This window comes from Vombatus ursinus, unplaced genomic scaffold (genome assembly GCF_900497805.2).
Source record: "Vombatus ursinus unplaced genomic scaffold, bare-nosed wombat genome assembly UNPS02015255.1, whole genome shotgun sequence".
Taxonomy (NCBI): Eukaryota; Metazoa; Chordata; class Mammalia; order Diprotodontia; family Vombatidae; genus Vombatus; species Vombatus ursinus.
In genome coordinates, this window is record NW_020955033.1 from 12089516 (window position 1) to 12098745 (window position 9230).

The following is a 9230-nucleotide window of genomic DNA, read 5'->3' on the forward strand; positions in this document are numbered from 1 at the left end:
ATCCCTCCTCCCTCCCCTACCCAGTAAGCCATCCCTATAACAAAGATTGAAAAAAAGAGAAGAAGCAATTCATAAAAACTAACCAACATCTCAACTGTGTCTTTAAATACATGTACCATCCCACACACACATAATCCCCTACCAATATGGAGATGTTATTAAGTTTCATTTTCTTAGCTCTTCTTTGGGGACAAACTTTGTCATTATAATTATGCAGTATTCACTTTTATGCCTTTTTATTCTCTGTGTTTGCATCATTTAAGTCATTGTGCATAGTGTTTTCCTGATTCTACTTACTTCACTTTATATTATGTCTTCCCATTCTTCTCTGAGGTCTTCATATCAATAATTTCTCACAGTGCACGAAAATTCCAATATATTCAAATACCAAAATTTATTTAGGTACTCCACTCCATTCTAATTTACTTAGGTATTACTTTGGTATATCCAATTGACTGGCATCTACTTTTTTTTTCCAATTCTTTGCAGTCCCCAAAAGTGTTACTATGAATATTTTGTAGTATGTGGGTACCTAATAACTTTGGAGAGGTCAAAGCAGCTGTGTTCTTTAGCTGTCAGGTCATTAGGGGGGGCTTTTTGGTGTTATCATGATCCAAGTATGCTTGATAATTTCAGAATTGTTGATTGTGAATGAGGAAGGCCTACTTAATATTTTGATTATCTTTATCATTCTATGTAATTCTCTCCTCCTTCTTCCCCAATGACTAAAAAAACAGGAAGATTATAAAATCAAAGGAATATGATCAAGTACTTTAACCAAACTAAGATGACCATAAGTACCATCATACACCGATACTGTACAGTATCTGTATATTAGAATGAGCAGCCTTGGACTTTTGAGGAATTGACAATCCTAAAATCATAGGATCACAGATAAACAATAATATTATTATTTAAATAACACTTACTATGTATCAGTACTATGTTAAGCACTTTACAAAGATTATCTTATTTGATCCTCATGACAACCCCTGCAAATAGGTGCTGTTATTATGCCATTTTATAGTTAAGGGAGCTGAAGCAAATAGAGGTTAAGTGACTTGCCAGGGTCACACAGTTAAAAAGTGACTGAGGCTGGATTTCAAAGCATGCCTTCCTGACTCTAGGCTCAGTGCTCTTTCCGCTACACTACCCAGCTGTCTTTTCATAGTAATTCTTCCTTTGCATGCTTTCAAGATAAAACAAAATCCCAATAAATGTTGTGTAGACTGACCAGCAATATTGTCATTATATACTTTAGTCCCTGATGACACATAGCTATAGTGTAGTGGATAGAGTGCTGGCCTCCAAGTTAGGAAGACCTGAGTTCAAATCCTGCCTCCTGCTCTTTGTAACTATCCCATGCACGTTATTTAACCTTTATCTGGCTCAGTGTTCTCATCTGTAAAATGAAGATAATTATAGCACTTATATCATAGGCTTCTTATTAAGATCAAATGAGATAATAATATATGTAAAATACTTTTCAAATATTGTCTATAAAATTTTAGTTAATCTTGATAACAATAATAGGTAAGAACCATCCCAAAGATTTAAAATGCCTATGACTTCCTCTTATCACTGTGCTGACACTGCCTTTAAGCATGAGGACTGGTACTGTTTGGTCATGTAGGTTGTGGAGGGAGTTCAGAAGTCAGGGAGGGACTGGACTTGGAAAGAAGAGCAATACTCCTGAACTCCAAAGAACTGAGTCTGAATTCCAGCTGTGTGACCCTAGATGAGTAGTGAACCTTTCTGTACCTCAGTTTTCTTATCTGTAAAATGGGAACATTAATGTTTGCACTACCTACCTCAAAGGGGTTTTGTGAGGAAAGAATTTTGTAAATTGTGAAACCTGGTATGAATGAGTGACTATTATATTTTCCAAAGTTTCTTCCAGCAGCAAGATTTTATACATTGTAGAGAAGCCATTACATTTATATTATACCAAACATCTTGAATTGGTTTGGCAAAAAAACTGAAAACACTGTTGAAGGTTAGTTTATTCCATAGGAACAATGTCATAAAAGTAGCAAAAACTTGAACACAAAAAGATTGGTCTTTACAGAGACCTGACACCCTAATATGGAAACCTAGGAAGGATGCTATAATGGGCTGGGCTATGGGGACATAACAGAGAAACCCAAAGTTTGAAGACCTGGTAACTCAGATCATCAAAGATACCTCTGAGAGTTCCAGTTTGTGGATAGTGATCAGGAATGAACCTCTGATTTCATAGGGATGGAAGTTCACCAGGGAAAAGAGGAGAGAGACCAAATAACCTAAAAATACATGGGGAATTGACCAACATGAAGTGGGTGATATGAGGAAAATTGATACTTCACTGACCTGGACTGGGGCAGACACTTTCAGAAACTGAATGGAAGAATTCAAGAATCCAGTGATACACTATATGAGGATGGGAAAAGGATAATTGTATCTTATAAATATCCGAACTTTCCATTTAGCTAGCTAAAGATGATGCCTCTCAGATGAGTCTGGATACTTTTGAAAGCTCTCATCCATATCTTGGCAAGGAATGATCCATCTCCCAGCATCATGGAGCAATGCAAAAGTGCTGAGCACTGGTGTCACTTATGGAAGGGAATGGTAATTGATTATAGGTGAAGACTGGTGATTGTGGAGTTTAGAATTTTCAATTTTCTCTAAGATAATATTGGGGTAGGACAGTGAGTGGGACATTGACTTTGTTTAGAGCCATTTTTTTGTAGGTATTTGGAGGGGTTTGGGGGAGAGCTCTAGCAAGGCACTGCTTTCCCTCCGCCATCTTGTGGGACATTGACTTTGAATTGGCTCACCTGACAGTGCAGAAAGGTATTTCAAACTATGCCTGGAGCTAAGGAATAAGGGATAAAGACCTGTCCTGGGTTTCTGGGGTAATGCTGGTGGGAACTGACCTGACTACTTTCCAGCAAGTTTCCAGATTGAAGTGCATTTGTATTTAGAGATTAGAGATTGAATCGCAGAGTGGATCTGTGGACCACTCCCAGGGATGAAATTCTTCAGGTCATCTCCTTCTCTGAAATTTAGAGAGCTGACTAGGACACAGAAAAATTAAGTGATTTGCCTTTGGACACATAGCCAATGTGTGTCAGAGACAGGACTTTGAACCAAGGTCTTCCTGGCTCTGAGGCCAGCTCTCAAACCCATATTCCACCCATGCTATAACATATCCAGCTTAATCAGGACAATTTTATACGAGGTATGCCTATTTCCACTTTAATTCTCATAGGCCACCCAGTGGCCATTGGATAGCAGTGACTACTAGAAGTAAGGTCAGATTAGATTAGGATACTTTGGCCTGCTTTCTTCTTTCTATTGTGAGTCTGATTAAGGTTTCTCCATGTGGTTTCAGGAGCTCATCCAAGGAATCCCTTTGGCTATATTAATATTAGTCTTCAAAGTCCTCCTTCTCCTGGGAGGGGTAAGGGATTTGGTACATAATTGTAAAGGATTCGCTGTAATCAAGTGACAATATGAGGGCTTGAAGTCTCTAGTTAAGTCAACATTCTCTTGGTGTGTATTGGCTACTGGTTCCCTCAGGGATCATCTGGATGTTGGGGAATCCTGTTTGTGGATCAGCTACTGAGAAGATGATAGCTCACCATCACAGCTAATAGAGCCTTCTTTGCCAATAGGACAAAACTGTACAGTTTAAGGGGAGCCCTCTTGAACAGCATTTCTGAAAATTGCTACTGAAGGCTGTATTTTATGCCTGTTTTGTATTGCTTGCTTCTGTCTTGTGAGAGAGGTCAATGTGTTCTACAGCCTTTCGCAATTTATAGCAATACAGGTCATTGTTGTGCACGTGTGTGCTTTTCCTTATATTTTCCAGGAATGTACTCCTACCTCCAAATGCTTTATAAAAAATTAAGACAAGTATAATGTATGAGTTTTTAATCCATTCTATGAAATATTGGCTTTGGGCAATCATTAGAAATATAAAATTTCAAATTTGTTGTTTCAAAATTAAATAATGCATATATTAATTAAAGCCATTATAGTTTAATTTGTTTATTAAAACTATTTATAAGACCATCCACTATGGGAATTTTGAAATTTATATATACCTACTTATATAATTTATGTATGTATACACATGTAATGTACACACATTTACATAGATATGCATAAAATTGATATGTATGTATAGGTATAAACAATATATGATTATATATATAATACATGCATATATTCATAGATAGGTAGATAGATAGACAGACAGATAGATAGATAGATAGATAGATAGATAGATAGATAGATAGATAGGTAGGTAGATGATCCTTGTGGAACTTTTCTCCCCGCTCAAAGATAAAGAATTTAATGTCAATAATACACATATTACAGGTTTGTAATGGCACTGATAACAGTTCTAGGAGATGGGGCCCTTTATGATCTAGCCACATTAATGATCTGTGCATCATACAGTAGGAATGTTTTATACACTTCCTTTGGGAGCTTTTGGATTCTTTTAACTACTGTTAGGAAGACAAGGAAATTAATACATATAAAACTGTGCCAAAGTATTCTTACAGGTGTGATTTAAGCCCCCCAAGGAAATTCAAGCTTAGAGATTCAATCAGGCTTTAACTTGACCCATGTATCACTACATTGCTACAAAGATACTTTAAATCTTTGCTGATCTCAATACGACATGTTCAGAAATCATAGAATTTTTAGAGTGGAAGTGACAACCCCAGAGATCATTTAGTGCACTCCCTACCTATAGCATGAATCTTCTTCAAATATGACTCACAACTGTCATTCAGTCATTCCTTGAAGACCTCCTACTAATGGAGAACTCACTTCCTCCTGGGGTGTATCACACATATATCCATCTCTAATTGTTAGGAGCTGGTTGTTGTTGTTTTGTTTTGTTTTTGCCTCCCAGTCTTGTATTTTACAAGTGTTTATTTTACACTTAAAATTCTTATCTCAGATTTTCCTTATCTAGTATATCCTTATTTTCAACAAAGACACTTAATGTTGTATTAACAATGCTTAGGTTTTCATTCTCACTTTCCTTTTTTAGTAGATACAACTATGTGACCTGCTCATTTTCAAAGAAACAACAGGAATAATTCACATCCATGAACTCACATGCACACCTTAGTTCTTTCTTCCTCTCTTTTCCTAACTAAGTAATACCTAAGATTTCTCGAAATCCAGAAACTCTCCCTCTTGAGAAGTACAGTTATACTCCTCAAAATTTAAAGGAAGCAAACAAAAATATTGTGAAATATAAAATTATAATCTATAGTGATAATAGTAGCAGAAAAGGGTGGCATATAACAGCGGGAAGAAAGAAGGTTAAGAAAGGAAGGGAGTGGGAAAGTAATCAAGCAGAACAGAGAACTTGTTCAAGAAGAGAGAAAGTGAAGAAATGCTATGTATGTTAACATCAATAAACCTGTGGGTAATAATAGAAAAGAGTCCACTATAGACGTAAGGGGCGAGAAAGGAGGTAAAGACGGAGAAGAGATCAAAGATTTTAGCCCAAATAAAGTAAACCTTTTGTATATCCTTGTACACTACAATCTGATGATTATGAACCTTGACTCAGGCATCCTAGTAGCCATAGAAAAGCCTTAGAGTATCAGAGAAAACAGCATTTGCATTTTTAGGGAACACTGTTAAAAAAAAATCATGGAAAACAAGTTTCACCAAAGGAAAAATGTCAAAGGCAAGGAAGCATTGTCTTGCTCTTGAAAATTTGAAGACTGTAACAAGTACTCTTTAGTGATAATTCAAGTTAGAAGAAAAATTCTTATTGCAAAATGGATTCCTACTCCTGGCTTCCAAGCCCGAGATTTTTGATGTCTATAAAAATGAGTTATATCTCCATATTTGCTTCATTGCATTTTTTTTAAATTGAAGCAACTCTTAAAAACCATCAACTGAACCTGAACTGAAAAGTAGTGACTAGTGTCAGATGAGACAGTGTTTTCATGCTGTAACCGTGAATGCTAGAAGCATATGTGGATGTTCTAATGTACTGCCTTCCAACAAACTCAACCCTCAAAACACTTTTACACCTATTGACTTGCTTCTAGGACCCCCTCAAGATAGGCTCCATAAATTGCCATGGTGTTCCCTCCCTTCTTTGCAGAAGTGGGGAGCTACAGGTGTGGAATGAGGACTACGTGGGGAGACTAAGTTAACAAGTTGGATAATTTAGCTATTATTATCCCTTCCTCTTCTCTATTCTGAGTAATAAGGGCTCTCACTCTGCTTGGAGGTGGGAGAATATTGGGAAACAACATTTTTTTTCTTCATCCATTGTCTAAAATTTAAGCTTGGCACAAGCCACTTAGGAAATACCCAAATGCCCTTTGGAGATGCCTAGCACTGCTCATTAATTCTCACAATAACCCTAGTAGGCATTGTAATTTCCATTTCATTGATGGGAAAAGTGTTTCCCAGAGAATCCTAATAACCTATCCTAGGTCTTTAAATAGTCACAATGCCTGACATACAGTAAGTGTTTAATAAATATTCTATCTATTAAGTTATCTATCTATCTATCTATCTATCTATCTATCTATCTATCTAGGAACCAGGACTTCTGTGAGAATTTCTTCATCCCCAGATCAGTACTTTAAAAATGGTCGCTTTTTATATGTGGATCTGAAGGTCAATTTTCAAGATGCCAATTTTTTAAGTTAGAAAGGCTTGTTTGGACAATTGGACCTAATATTAAACTTTTTGCTATAAGTTTTTTCTCAGTTGCATCCTTATAATCTTTGGCAATATGTCCCATTGAACTTCACAGGAAATGTCATATTTCAAAAGTGGTAAGTTTCTGCTCAGCCATTTTTTAACATATCTGGTATAAGGCCCAGTGATATGGAATAGAGAAGATTCTAAAGATGAAACTCACTGACAGTGAACAGAATAGACTTATCTAGTGGCAAACCCACCAAACACCAACTTGTACTTTGGAAAATGCAACTTATAGTTTAATAGCCACTATAAAACCAAGGGTTAATTCACTGGCTTTAGAAAAAGAAGAAAAAAGAAGTCATAAGAAGGGAAAACAGAAGAATCCTGTAACTTCATTTCTGGAGAGTTTAATTATAGGTTCCAAAACTTAATTTGCACCAACCATCAATGTCCCAAGAACTCCAAAAAAGCCTGAACAGTGGTTACACTGGTGCAATAAATTATCATTTAAAAAATTATGAATGTTTCATTCACTTTTCTTCTTCATATTCTTAAAATTTGCTTGAGGACTTTGTCTTTGTTTATCTTGCTGCCCAAAACAATGAATGATATTTGCCAACTAGCTACTCTTGAGTGCAATGCCAAACACTGTTCCTGTTTATGGAACATGCCCTTGGTCAACATCTTCATTTTCATGCTAATATTGCATACTAATAGTCAACCTATCAAATATATTCATTCAGTATATCCTGAGGTAAACTGGGGGGATGAAAAGAAGTTTAAGATACTATTTGACTTGCCAGGAATTAACAATCTAGTTGGCAATATAAAATATATTCATGTGAAAAGATAATTACCAACCTAAAACAGGAAATGTGAAGTGCCAAATGAGTACTATAGACAATAAATGCTATACAGTTTCCAAAAAAGGAGACCACAATCCAGGACATTCTAGCAAGCGTTCCTAAGGACATAGGATTAAAGGTGGGCAGGTAGAAATTTAATAAGGAGAGAGGAAAGGGGAGGTCTCTGGGAGAGTGACAGGAGTGTGCTGATAAATGTGTAACAATGGGCTTTTCAAAAATGATATACTCATGATACACCTTTAAGTTTGATCTATGTTATTAACATTTTATGAATCTTTTTCTTAATTTTAGACAATTAACAAAACAATAACTCAAGCCATGATTTGTATTATATGCTGATTTCTGAGATGTAAATACATACATTGAAAATTTAACATGGACTCTGAAGCCAGTATGAGCTGGCTCCAGCACAACCTAGAGGTGGGAGATATGAGCAGTGATAGGAAAGAGGGAAAGTTTTGCTTATGAAAGTAGAACCGGGCTGTAAAGAAACATGCAAGTTAAAGAGATTGGGCAGTGGAATATAAGGTCTTTGAGGACAGGGACTGTTTCATTCTTTGTCTTTGTGTCTTATGTAGCACATATGTAGCACAATGATGTACATAAGTGTCTGTAGAACTGAACTGAGTCATCAATTTAATTTAACCTGGAAAAATGAAAGGGAGTAGGGGAAAATGTCAGCTATTTTTGGGAATATAAAGGGCTCTCAAAGGTGAAAACCTTAATATTTGTTTTCCTTGGCTCCAGAGGATAAAAAAAGGAATGATGAGTAGGTATTGAAAAGAGGCAAATTTAGGCTTGGTGAATAAAAAAGCCTTAGTAACCATTAATACTATCTAAAAGTAGAATGTACTGTTTAAAAGGAATGATGGGTTCCCCATCACTTGAGGTTGTCTGTCAAGGGCTAGATGACAATTTGAAAGTTGTGTTGTTGAAATGATTTGTTTTGGGGTATAGGTTGGACTAGATTGCCACTGAGGTTTCTCCCAACACTGAAATTCAGTGATTCAAGGATCCTCTAGACCAGTAGTCTGCAAACTTTTTTCCTCATGCATCACTCTACTGTGATAACCTAAAGGCATTTCTGGATATGAGTATGACTTGCTGGATAGAAGTCACAGCAAATAATAACAGCTGGCATTAATATATTGCTTTAAGCTTTACAAAGTACTTTGCATACATTATTTAATTGGCTTAGTGTGAATTCTGTTGCTTATTGATTTTGAAGAAATCATTTAATCCTTATTTGCCTCAGTGTCTCCATGTATAACCAGAAGTAATTGCTACTTCCATTTGTTGGAGAGAACATAGTATAGTGGAAAGAACACTGGATGTGGATTTAGAGAAGATGAGTTCAGATTCTACTTCTAATGCATATCATTTGTGTTAACTTGGTTCATTCGGACTCTTTGGATTTTAATTTACTCACCTTTAAAATTAAGATTAGTTGGCCTCTGAGGTTCCTTCCGGTTCTCAGTATGTCATGCTATTATTTGCCTCAAAAGGGCAGCATTGTGAAGATTCATGCTTTCTTTTAAATTGTTTCTTCTTAGGTGTGATACTTCAATATTTCAAAAGATCTGACTCCATTACATATATATGTATATAATGTATATATACAGATAGATAGATAGATAGATAGATAGATAGATAGATAGATAGATAGATAGATAGATAGAT